Source organism: Engystomops pustulosus, chromosome 1 (assembly GCF_040894005.1).
Source record: "Engystomops pustulosus chromosome 1, aEngPut4.maternal, whole genome shotgun sequence".
Classification (NCBI taxonomy): Eukaryota; Metazoa; Chordata; class Amphibia; order Anura; family Leptodactylidae; genus Engystomops; species Engystomops pustulosus.
Genome location: NC_092411.1, coordinates 234,980,726 through 234,994,218, shown reverse-complemented (window position 1 = coordinate 234,994,218; position 13,493 = coordinate 234,980,726). Strand labels below are relative to the sequence as shown.

The 13,493-nt window shown below is 38.0% G+C and overlaps 1 protein-coding gene across 5 annotated transcripts in view; it reads left to right on the top strand.

Moving 5' to 3' along the window:
* The window catches only part of FHIP1A (FHF complex subunit HOOK interacting protein 1A), a 125,246-nt gene that overhangs the window by 94,200 nt on the left and 17,553 nt on the right, over positions 1 to 13,493 (top strand). The window lies entirely within an intron of this gene.

The following is a 13,493-nucleotide window of genomic DNA, read 5'->3' as shown; positions in this document are numbered from 1 at the left end:
AATCATTTGTCATTTGTAACACTGTACTAGGACTAGTGATCCTTAAAGGGGTTGTCCACTCTTAGGAAATAATTGTTACTGTTTGTGTAATATAAAGTTGTATAATTTTTCAATATACTTTCTGTATCAATTCCTCAAGGTTCTAGATCTCTGCTTGCTCACGTTCTATAGGAAGCTTCTATGTTTACTTCCAGTAGATAGAAATCTGTCCCTGGTAATGTGATGTCACACAGGTAGAGGAGCCGTTATAACATACCGTGCAGCTCTGATTACTCTCTCTTTACGGCTCATGCACCTGCAAATCCATAACAAGACCAGGGGCAGATTTCTATCCTCTGGAAATAAACATTACAATTGTTGTATATCAAAACAGCAAGCAGAGATCTTGAAAAACGTGAAGTATTGATACAGAAAGTATATTTGAAAATTGTATAACTTTTCATTACGCAAACAATATCAAATATTTGCCTGAATTGGACAACCCTTTTAAAGGGAACCTGTCACCAGGAGACCCATTTTTAGCACTCCCCCAGTCCCCACAGAGCATAGTACATACACTGCCAAAGTGTTTTTGTATTAAAAATAGGTTTTACAGAAAAAAAGATATGTTATATTGTACCTTTCATTAGCATCTGCTGTGTGACTAGGCAGTTGCCTTTTGGGAGGAGCTGGAAAGGAGCAGTCCCCCCCCCCTTGGGAAACATGTGACCTTTTCAAATATATGAATAACTCCCAACATTCAGGATTGGCTGTAGAGGAGCAGGGGGCGTCGCTAAGCTCAGTGATGGGTGTTTTCATATATTTGAAAAGGTCACATGGAGAAGCTGTTCCCCAAGGGTGGGGGGAACTGCTCCTTTCCAGCCCCTCCCATTTGGCAACTGCCTAGTCACACAGCAGATGCTAATGAAAGGTACAATATAACATATCTTTTTTTCTGTAAAACCAATTTTTAATACAAAAACACTTTGGCAGTGTATGTACTATGCTCTGTGCGGACTGGGGGAGTGCTAAAAATGGGTCTCCTGGTGACAGGTTCCCTTTGATGATGTTTCAATTTTTGGATTGACCTACAGTTGTGGCTTCTTTATCATTAAATGGAAGGGAATTTACAATATGGAACATTTGGACGGGAAAAACAAAAGCATGTTACATCATTTAGCAGTGAATACACTGCAAGCATTTATTATTGACTTTCAGTCGGAAAACTGGCAATTTTTTTCCCCTTGCTGCCCCTGTTGCGCCTCATTTATGAAGTGTCGTCGACAAAATTTTGGTGCTTTTCCGCCACTCACAACTTTTTTGGGGGAGGGGGGGAGGTGCATGATTTTGGCAACACTTGGGAATCCAACACTTTTCTGGCACTTTTAGTTTACCGACACATTTGTTGGCACAATTTTGGGTGAAAACTTAGAGCAGCAATAAGCTAGTCTAGGGAGTTCTATTTCACCTTTATAATTGGGGAGTTAGGTTAAACCATTTTCGACCTGCGTAGATAAGGCAAGGCTTAACAAATGGGGTGGGGCTTAATAATGTAGTCGGGGCAGAGGAAGAGGGCTACTGCTGCAGCTAGTTATCTTACAGTCTGTCACAAGGATTAGAACATGGACAAACTCCCAATACTCCGAGAGAGAAAATATTGTTTTTATGGGTTTTTTTTAGTTTTTATTCTAACATAAAAAAACTGCACAAAGGTAAAGGGGTACTTGAAATGTGTTAGTGATTTTTTTATGTTAAGTATTACTTGAAAAGTTTTAAAACCACAAGCTGTATGAACAGATTATTAAAGGTGTGACACCAACTTACAGATGAAGCCTTTCCTTTAACAAATATTTAACACACCAGTGATATATTTACATCGCTTGCAATTTACACATTCCTCTCTGCCATTTCCAGACAGATGGTATTACACTATTTCATTGCAAGTCTGTTTAATCCAGTCCACTGTGCTGCTGCATAGAAACATATAGGTGCACTGTATATTTGTAGTGTTGCCCCAGACTGACCCCTTGTCTTCTCCTATATGGTATGCTGTGAATGCTAAATGTGTACATCTCAACTATTTCACAAGTAACTTGAGAGTTTTGCGGATGGATTCCCAAATCCCTCTGCAGGCTCTGCACATTTCACTTCTTGATCTCAGTGACACATGAAGAAACATCTAATATCCTACTGGCATTATCTTTGTGTAGAACTTTCAACATTACCCTATTTCTTGTAGTATAGGGCCCACAGGAAAGCCACATTAATGCAATGCTGTCTTGCTTTATGGCAAGGGGGAAATCCAGGGGGGTTAAGACTGCCATAGGTCCTGGGCTTTATCTATATTATAGCTCCTACAAGTCTATATTTCACTTCCAACATACCGTACTAGTATAAAGCTTCCTGGGGAAAGGAGTATGCATCCCTTCTGCCTGCTTTAAATCTGCAGATTCAGGACTTTCAAAGGCCTAAAATGGCTCTTGTGTACATGTGTTTTGAGAACAGGAACAGATATATGAGGATTTCATGGGTGAATATCCTTCCGTGTATAAAATTTGGTAGGCGGTTTGGGTGTCCATGTCCCCCCTAGAAGGTTTGGACCCCAGGCTACTACTCAAACCACTTGTATAATAATCCACTACCTTGGAAATGTATGTTTAAGGAAGGCATTTGCATGGTTAAAGGGGTATTCTCATCTGGGCATTCACATTCAGTTTCATTAATCTGCCATATATAAACATTTCTTCAATTGGATGTTATTAAAAAAAATGTTCCTGTGTGAAGAAAATTTCTCATTAACGTAGCTATGTTGTCCCTTAGAAACCAAATAGCTTCCTCGGTTACGACCACGTCACACTCCAGGAGCAGTGGCCAGACATGCGCTATTCAGTACTGCCTGACCACCTGGCTTCAGCAATCATTACTACAGGACGGCTGCGGAACATGCAGTAACTCCAGGACATTTCATGTACAAAATCTTTTTGTTTATTTGTTCAATCCCTCCAGCAGACGTGGTCGTATCTAGGGACACAGTCTTGTTTCTAAGGGGCCATATTACTACACTTATGAGAAATTATCTTCACACAGGAACATTTTTTTTAATAACATCTAATTGAAGAAATGTTTATATATGGTAGATTAAATAATCTGGAAGTGAATGCCCAGACGAGAATACCCCTTTAAGTTCTAGATTATTATTTTCAAGACTTGGGGCACATTTACTTGGAAAGTTGGAAATTGCACTAAAAGTGCTATTTCTGTGTATACTCCTTGGTGCAGCGATTCACTAAGATTGCGCGCCAGAAATCATGAATCTGTCACTTCCCCGCACTGACCCGACAGAGTTCACCATCTTTTTTTTGGTGCACCTTTAACATAGGGTGTGCAACACAATTTGCACGTTAAATATGGCACTCGGTCCTAATCAGTCAGACTGACCGACGGCATGCCCCATAATTTGTGTCGCATGGAGGCCAGCACATCTACTCCACAAAAGGGTTGCGTGTGACACAATCTCAGCGCAGACACTTTTTTAGGACATGTGCAGGCCGTTTTAGCCTAGAAAAAGGTGCCGGTCCGACAAAAGTTCAGTGCAAAGCCCTCAGTAACCTTTCTCCTCAAAGGTTAGACTACTGTTCATCTGTCATCTATTTGGTACGGTGTATGGACAATGCTGGTCACCAAAGTTGTGTGTTGCTCTTTTGCAAAGTAGACAAGCAAAGTCAATGATAAAGCCAGGAGAGTTCACAGTTACAAAGTTCACCGCCACAACCAAGCTATTTCTCCCCGGCGTTTCTCAGGGACAGCGCTAAAATTAGGCCATATAGTTCCCCCAGAGTTTAAACGCATAACATATTCTCGCCTGCAGTAAGAAGTCTGTTATGGTGTTTTTTACATGAATTTATTGTGCCATTTTGTAAATATCGCCTTTTTAGTTATTGCCTTTTACAGGCATTTTAAAAATCCATGGAAACTGCAGGAAAATGGTTATGTTTATCTGTATGTAGCCTGTTAAAATGTAGTCACATTCTACCCAGTTCAGATAAATGGAATAGATTTTCAAGTTACAGAATTTACTGCAATAATTATGCTATGTGTGAATATACACTTAAGATACTTATCTGACTTGTTCCCAGTTGAAACAGAATTATAAATACAGCTCTGGAGTATAAAATTCTCTAGAATCTGCACAAGATAAGCCATGTAATGTACAATGTTCTTGAAACTTGTGTATAGATTATATTTGTATGTAAAATGGTATAAAATAAAAACACTTTTAGACTGACTTCTTCTACTAGTGCATGGCGCTCCCTGTCTGTTTTAGTTTTCTACACACACTGAATATTTTGGAAAAAATAAAACTACGCTACCTTTTCCACCTTCCGAGTTCTATTTCACAGGCCATTGGAATCAATAGGATATGCATTGCAGACACTTTCTAAATATGGCTCTTTATGGCCAATTCACTTCAATGAACTATAAGCATCCTGCAGAGCAGTGCTTATTAATAAATATGGCCTTTTATCTTCAGATGAAGCGCTTTAATATCTCTCCAGGAACTTTCAGTGCTTTACAGTTCTTACTGTGTTCACCACTGTTATTTTATTGCTATGGATCCGTTGTAAGTTACTGCGTTAGCAAAAATATTAGGCTTACAATCCATAGAATATTAATGGTGTCTCGTTGATAGATTTCTTGTGGGCAATAACGCTAGAGTTATGAAGGCAACATTGAAAAATGTTCACTACTTACTTTTTGGATTGAAATAAAACAGCAAAGTGTATCTTCTTATAGATAGTTCATATACAAGGTGAAACATAGAGGCTTGGATATAATGCCACTGAAATGTCTTCTAATGCCTGCAAAAAGAGAGTACAACGTTTAGTTAATCCTTTACTTACTTAATTTTATACCGTATACTATATGGAGAAATTTTGTAAAATTCAACATGACGATTTGAACCATGAGTTCTACCATAGACCGATCTGGCAAACTCTGTGCAGCGCTGTGTAATCTGTGTGCGCTATATAAATGAATTATTATTATAGGCAGAGCGTCGTATTACACAATGTTTATAAATATGAATAAGATGTATGGAGGACTCAAATTTGCTTTTTTCTACTCCAACACCTATTATCTTTATCTGAGTCTTTAGCAGTAAAATGATTCACCTGCTTTTTAATAATACAGGGATGAGTTACATACACCGCTCTGTAAAGAAAAGCTGACAAATAAACTGGAGAGAATAGGCAGTGACTGTATGTGTTTTAATGATCAAAGTAAATATAGGGATATTTACATGTGTTCAAAGGGGCATAAAAAAGGGAATTACATTATTTAAAATAATAATTATATATATATATATATATATATATATATATATATATATATATATATATATAAAATAAAAACCTGATATATCTTTCATTCTAACAGACGCAGAAATTAATTACGGTATGTTGTTTCTTATATTAGGTCACACGTTTAATTCTGTTTAGTACCTGTTTTTGGCATCTTGCGAGTGAAAAGCTAGAGTATGCATTAAGATTTTGCAGTGCATTTACATTGCAGTGTTGTACAGATGTCACTGCTGCTCTTACTTCCCTTTTATCTTGTTCCACTTGTGCCAAATATCGTCCACTGATTTAGAAAATGTGTGACTTTCGTGGTATGTAGACTGGATAACTCAGACTTATCTTAGACTATCAGACTTATCTTAAGACTATCTAATTAAATGTTCAATTCTAGAGGAAGTGCCTAATAGATTGTAAGCTCTTGTGGGCAGAGCCCTCACTCTATTTGTTTCATATGACTAAGTTCTTACTCTTTTTAATGTGTTATTTTGTTTGTATCTGTACCCCATGATCTTTAGAGTGTTTTGGAATATAATGGTGCTACATAAATTAAAATGTATTATTATTGGGAATGTACATTTATGATATGCACCATATTTATACGTTTTGACATACTGCGCACATCTTTACACTGCCTAGTGTAAGTTTATATTATCTGAATAATAGACCGGATTTATACTCTTTGCAGTTATCCAGATGTTGTAGGGAGTCCTACAGCTAATGATCCATTGAAAATGACACAACTTAGAAGTAAGCATACGGCCTCTCCAGTGCCATCTATGGAAAGCTATCCTGCAAGTCACTGGTTAATTTATCATAGACTCTTGATATATATGACCCAAATAAGAGGCATGTACTGTATATATAGACAGGACAGGGCTTTGATATGCATTGATATATGGTATTTTCAGCAGTGTTTTGACATATGGAGACCTCTATAAACCTAGTTAATCTCGGCTGTTCAGTTGTTCCATCCGATCTGTTAAAAAGTAGAGAATGTCCTAGACAGAAGCCTTTCTCATGGATCTCTCATAGGCGATAATTCATGAGGATCGCAAAAAACGAACGCCAGACTGATGTAAAATCAGACATGAAAAAGGAAGAAAAAGATTCACCAAATGTATCTTGCATCTAACACTAAATAGTATTAGAAATGGTCCTTTTCTTGTGATTGTTTTGAAGAATCAAACTATCTCAGTTTATTTAAGTTCAAATTTAAAATTTTAAGTTTTTAAGCGTTTTATTTAATAAAACCAAATGTAAAATGGTCTTATGAGATTTTATAGCTGATTTCCAATTGATAGTTTCATTATTAGTCGTGGTTAGCAGTGTAGATTTGTAGATTTGGGTAGCACGGTGGCTCAGTGGGTAGCATTACAGTCTTGCAGTGCTGGGGTCTGGGGTTCAATCCCATCCAGGTCAACATCTTCAAAGAGTTTGTATGTTCATCTCCGTGTCCGGGTCCTCCGGTTTCCTCCCACACTCCAAAACATACCTGTAGGTTGATTAGATTTTGAGCCCCCTTGGGAACAGGGACTGATTTGGCAAGCTCTGTGTAGCGCTGTGTAATCTGTGTGCTATATAAATAAGGAATTATTATTATTTATAATAATAATATAATAATAATCTTTATTTATATAGCGCCATCAAATTCCGTAGCGCTTTACAAATCATAGGGGACATATACAACTATATTACATTACAAAGAACAAACAGTCATATAGAACAATAGGAGTGATGGCCCTGCTCACAAGAGCTTACAGTCTACGAGGATGAGGGGGTGACACAAGAGGTTGTATAATGGTCCAGCCATTCTTTATAAGGGAACAATATAAAATAATTTAATAAATAATTTACTAAACAACGATGTTGCTGCTTGAACCAGCCATCAGCCGCCATCTTATTTACAGGGTCCTAGGTGAAAAAGACTGCAGAGAAGCCTGGAGCTTGGTATATATCAGCTGTTTGCCAGATAACAGATAGGACATAGGATGGATTAGTAAAGGGAGAGTTGACATTTCATGCAGTTAGCGAGTGTGAGTGTGTGAGTGCGAGTGCGAGTGTGTCATTATTTGTTCCACGTTAGCCATAGAGAGCAGAAGAAGAGCGAAGAAATCAGGCAATATCATGTCTGACAAATAGAACTAGTATTCTCAAAAACTCACCATCAGATATACTCAGTTAGCCTCAAAAAACCTGATTTCTTCACTATGCTTTTGCAGGAAATGTGCATTTTGTTACCAATAGACTGGGAAGCCAAGAGCCCTCTAGTGGTAATTTTAGTAATGAAACTGAAATTACTATAGTGTGGTCTGCATTACAAATTGGGCTTCAATTATATTGCTCAAATTTAATTATATATTGACTTTGTATTATTTTTTTTAACAACATATTATTTTGTACAGTAAATGTATTTACATCTGTCACTGTACCCAGGAGGACCTTTTAATATCTAGTGAACTGTGCACATAACGAGCATGTGCAGAATCTGGTAAAAGCAATCCATGTCTAGAACCGCATCAGTAAATTAAATCACATGCATTAAAATTTACAATAATAAGGTAAAACACAAATTGTTAAGGTCTTGCAGGCATCAGACAATGTGAACATGATATGCAAAATTGATTGTTTTATATCTATTTTTTATGACAAATTGGTGCTATTTCTAGAAAAAAAAATACAATCCATTGCAAAGGAAAGGGAACTGTGGAGCAGTAGGACACTTAATCAATGGGGTCCCAGCAATATTTCCTGTGGATAGGTAATATATCATGTCCCTAACCTTTTAACATAGAATGTAGCTCCAGAGATGTGTTCTACTGCACGTAGAGAATACAGAAGTCACTTTTTAACTATGTGGTAAATAGTTTTTACCTTCCTCTGAATCAGCTGCAGTTGAAGATTTATCAAGACCATCATTTTGTAAACAGATTTTGATACCTTCCGTCCAAGGCACAACAAGCTTAATTATAAATAATTGTGTCCATGAAGCTGGGGTAGAGCTTTTACTGTTTCTGGTGTAACAGATGATAAATCTAGTGGAGGCCAGACCTATTCCCCACCCCAGCTACCCTTCGCTTTCTGAAAGTGTTCATGGTAATGAAAACCTCTACAGAAGTAGGAAATATGTAAATAGAGAGAGAGAGAATACAAAAGTTTGAAAATAAATTTAGGACACCCAACTTGCATGCCGATGTGTGCCCTTTCTGGCAGGCTCTGCTCATCTTTTAGCTTCTTAAGCCATTGATTTTACGAAAAAAAAGTTTTTCCCTAGGCTCCATAGAAGTCAATGGAGCCTGGAACCCCTCAGGCTTATTTGCATATTTTTAAAAGAGATAAAAGAAGACCAATTTAAGCTCACCTTTATAATAGTCATGAGCACTGGTAAGTTGAAAGCTGAGCTGTAATTGGTTGCCATGGGCAACTAAGAACATTCTTACTTTTAGTTTTTCTTTACTCTTTACATTCTTTACTCTTAGTTTTAAAATCTCCCCCAATTTGTATGGAGGCTAAAGAGCCTGGTCACGCTGGAGCTACCTCTTTTGCCTCCATATATATAGAATACTATTGATGGTCTTTTTCAAACTCATTATGTGACTATGTAATTTATGAAGGTTTAGAATTTTGCAATTTTTCATTATTTAGGGTTTGGTAAGACTTTGGTTCTGAAACAAATTCTGATACCAGAGGCAGCACGGCGGCTTAGTGGTTAGTATTACAGCCTTGCAGCGCCGGGGACCAGCAAGTCCCAGGATCAACATCTGCAAAGAGTTTGTATGTTCTCTCTGTGTTTGCGTGGGTTTCCTCCGAATCCTCCGGCTTCTTCCCACACTCCAAAACATACTGGTAGGTTGATTATATTGTGAGCCCCATTGGGGACAGGGACTGATTTGTGTGGCGCTGCGGAATCTGTGTGCGCTATATAAATAAAGGAATTATAATTATACCATTTCCCTGTGTTTCCTAGAAAATATATTTTATTTTTTGCTTTTTTTATTCATAGTTCAGTGTTAGGTATAAGTAGATATACATAGCGTGTCAGGCACTACGTTGCTTGTGTATTCTTCATACTGTGTGTAACTGAAGAATTCTTCCATAGGACTTGGTATATTCAGTAGAACTCTCATGAATAGAGATGTGGAGTGATGTAAAGTTCTCATTGCTGCCTAACTTCTCTCTCCATGTTTTACTGAACATTTTATAGAAAAATAACATGAAGGTAAAGCCGGCCTGTAAATGGAATATATCTTCCGTTTAACAAGTGGAAGCAAGCGCTGTGCGGAGGCTTGTTTTAGTGTCTGTAATATAGGGATGTTTTACGGTCTGTTATGGACTTGGTTTGCTGGCTATGTGAATCAAAGGAATCACACTCTTTGCTGAGCTGAAGAATTTTAGAAGTGTTTGAAATGCGACATCCCTCCAGCTCTGAGCAGCCCTAAGCCGAGGATCAAGCCGTCTGCGTGGAACATTCCTGACAATTTATTCCCTCTGAGCATTTCCTGAATACAACTCTGCTGCCTGTACAATGGTAGAGCCTGGATCCTTCTGCATGATATAATAATAATACATTATAACAATTTAATAATTGTTCTCCGCATTAGGGTCATAGATAAATCACTGGGTTAAGCAGCTTTTATTTTACTAAGTTAGTTCTAACATATACCATGATGATACTTTCCATCTATAGAGAAATTCTTCCATACCTTATGTCATGTAGACATCAGCTGGTGGTCAGGAATGTGAGATTAATATAATCACTCCATATGAAGTCAGTAAATTAAATACTGTAGTTATGCTTGGAAATATGAAGGGTTGAAGTAAATTCTGTCATGTGCTTACAATACATGCCATATGGCTTCATGGGAAACTTCAGAAGTTGTAATTCACAGAGATGTAATTTTATGCTTCAGTGCAAAAAGTATAACATAGGCCTTCACTTTATATGAACCTCATAGGTTCTTTTAACTTTGTTCTTAAGTTGAATTTGTATGAAAGTTGGAACAGGTATAGTTACAAACGGACCTCTGGATGTTGTCAATTTACTGTACTTTAGCCTTAGACTACAATAAACAGCTATAACAGTTATCACTGGTCTCTGCAATTAAGCTTCATTGTTAATCCTGGTTCTTATAACAATCCAACATTTTTAAAATCCAATTGTCACAGAGACCAAAAACATTTTGACTGGTGTTACAATGATAAAATATACAGTTACGACTTGCATACAAATTCAAGTTAAGAACATACCTGTAGAATCTTGTATATAACCTGGGAACTGCCTGTATTTTATTATAATAGCACCAGACGAAAAAAAAATAATTGTCCCAGGACAATTCTCATAGGAACAAGGAATATCAATAAAGCTTCATTACATACACCTTACAGCTAAACATTGCAGCCTTGGACTAAATAGGTCACAGTGGGCAGAGGTGCCAATCTGTAACTAAGGGTCGTCTGTACGTCGGGTCTCCTTAAAGAGAACCCGTCAGGCAAAATAACCCCCTAAACTAAATATATTTTCATAAACTGCCATTAAAAAGCATTGCCCTATCCCTTCAATGTCCCTCTACATGTCTGTAAACTTAAACAATGAGGTCCTAAAGCTGTATGCAAATGACCTGTGAAATGTCCAATGAGTCATTAGCATATTCAAGCTGTCCAGCATATTCATGAATGGGAGGCACCGCCACACCCACAGTGCATGACTGACAGCCTGTATAATGGTGTGATGACTCCTCCATGTGCTTCCTGGTGCTGTCAGCCATGCTCCCTGCAGCCTGTGTGTGTGTATAGGAGAGATACAACTGCTCCAGGCAGCCATGTTATAGCTAAACATGTCAGGTAGTTGAGTAGCTGATGTGTGTGTCTCACATGTTATAGCAGAACATGTCAGGTACCTGTGTAGCTGATGTCTGTGTCTCTCACATGTGTATTAGGAGGGAGAGCATGTCAGCAGATAAAGCACAGACACTAGCAATGCATTACTATACATTATACACAGACATGAGCAGGGGAAGGAGAGGGGAGGGGTAACAGGGGTGACATCACTGCCTCTGACCATGTGACCAGCCTAATTTACATAATAAAGAAAATATGATTTTGCAATGATTAATGTATGAAATGACTAGATAAAGGCTGTGATGGATCCTTGTGAGCTACTCCAACAGGTAGAGGTGACAGGACAAGTGACAAAGACCTGATGACAGGTGTCCTTTAAGTCTGTGATCGCCTCTATCTATAATACTGGTGTATACTTGTGTGGCAACAAGCCCTTTGGTCCCCCAGAGGCACCTGGACCTATGTATCTGTCATATATTCAGCCTTCTAACTATACACCTGATATCTCAATATGGTCTTAAAATTATTTTTTTTTATAATAATATAATAATCTTTATTTTGATAGCGGCATCATGTTCCATAGCACTTTACAAATTCTAAGAAACAAACAATGCCCCAAATGTTTATAATGTTACTAAAATACAAGAAAGATGTGATTGATGTATAATGTGGGCATCATGACTTCATGACTGGATGATATTGCCTTGTTCAAGTTATGTTTTAAAGGAATTGTCCAGTTTCAGCAAATAAATATTATTGTTTATATCATGAAAAGTGATACAATTTCCCAATATACTTTCAGTATCAATTCCTCACGGTTTACTACATCTCTGCTTGCTGTCATTCTACAAGTAACTTCATAGTCTCCTTTTTATCGATAGAAATCTGTCCATGGTTGTGTGATGTGACATAGGCTTATTACAGAGTAATATAAGGATCAGATGATAGCTCTGTCCACAGTGTAAGGGTCATCCTAGGCTCAATGCAGACACGGCTCTCATTCACGTACAATATATGTACGTGGTTATATGTATGAGGCCTTATACTGGATGAACATTCATGAGTTTTTATTATTTGCACAGCAGTATTTCAATATGGGAAATACAAAACGCAGACACATCTCTTATGCTGATCACATAGTATCCTGCCAGGTGCTGACTAAACTATAGCGTGCCACTCCAAATCTATAATATTACATCTCAGACATTTTGCTACGGCATCCAGGGATCATTATTTCAATGAAATAATAACCTACTATTTCTGTAATGCATTATATTCCACAGCCGTCATAATGTAATATCCCACAGACATTTTCATGGCCACTTAGCAGTGAATACTAGGTAGTTCAAAGGGATAATATGTACATGCACTGAACCAATTGGTAGGCCTTAGGTTAATAAAAGAATTAACATTACATGTGTGTCTTTGCTGCTGGTTTTCCGGCTGTGAATGATGTATTTATGGCAGGGAGACTGGAACTGATAGAAAATAACATACTACATACCATGGCCAGTACAGTGTGATAAATGCATAACCATGTGTCATTATCTCATGAGGATGGTGAGACGCTGATATATAATACATGAAATATGTTTGTAAAATAAATGAACATTTTGTGGGTCCAGAAACACACAAGTGTAGTTTCTTATTTCCTATGTCTGGTACTAGGTGTCACAATCAGGAAAACCACAAAAAGTTTAGAACCTCATACTAAACTTTTTAAAGCGAACTTACCACCCCGATTCTACCTATAAAGGTAGAAGGGGTGGTAGGTGGATGGATGGGACGTGAAGATAGCTCTTTTTTGGGCTAATCCTCACGTCCCGGGTGTCTTTTACAAAACTTTATTACATATATATGCTAATTTTTTTCTGCGGCTACTGGGGCGTGGAGCAGAACGCAGGGGACCCGGACGAGGGCGCGCAGCTACCAGGAGCTTTGTGCCAAAGATTACCTGGTAGGCGGAGTAACGCGGCTACTGGGGCGTGGAGTAGCCGCGACTAGTAGCCTCATGTCCGGCTACTCCACGTCCCAATAGCTGCATAAAAAAATTAGCATATACATGTAATAAAGTTTTGTAAAAGACAACCGGGACGTGAGGATTAGCCCAAAAAAGGGCTATCCTCACATCCCATCCACCTACCACCCCTTCTACCTTTATAGGTAGAATCGGGGTGGTAGGTGCCCTTTAATGATTTCTACATGCAATGACATCTTAAGCAGATTCACAGAAGGGCCTTATATGAATGTAATGGTGAGCCAGCACTTCATTAACTTCTATGCGGTTGTAGGACACCGTTTCACCAAAAGTCCTACAGAAGA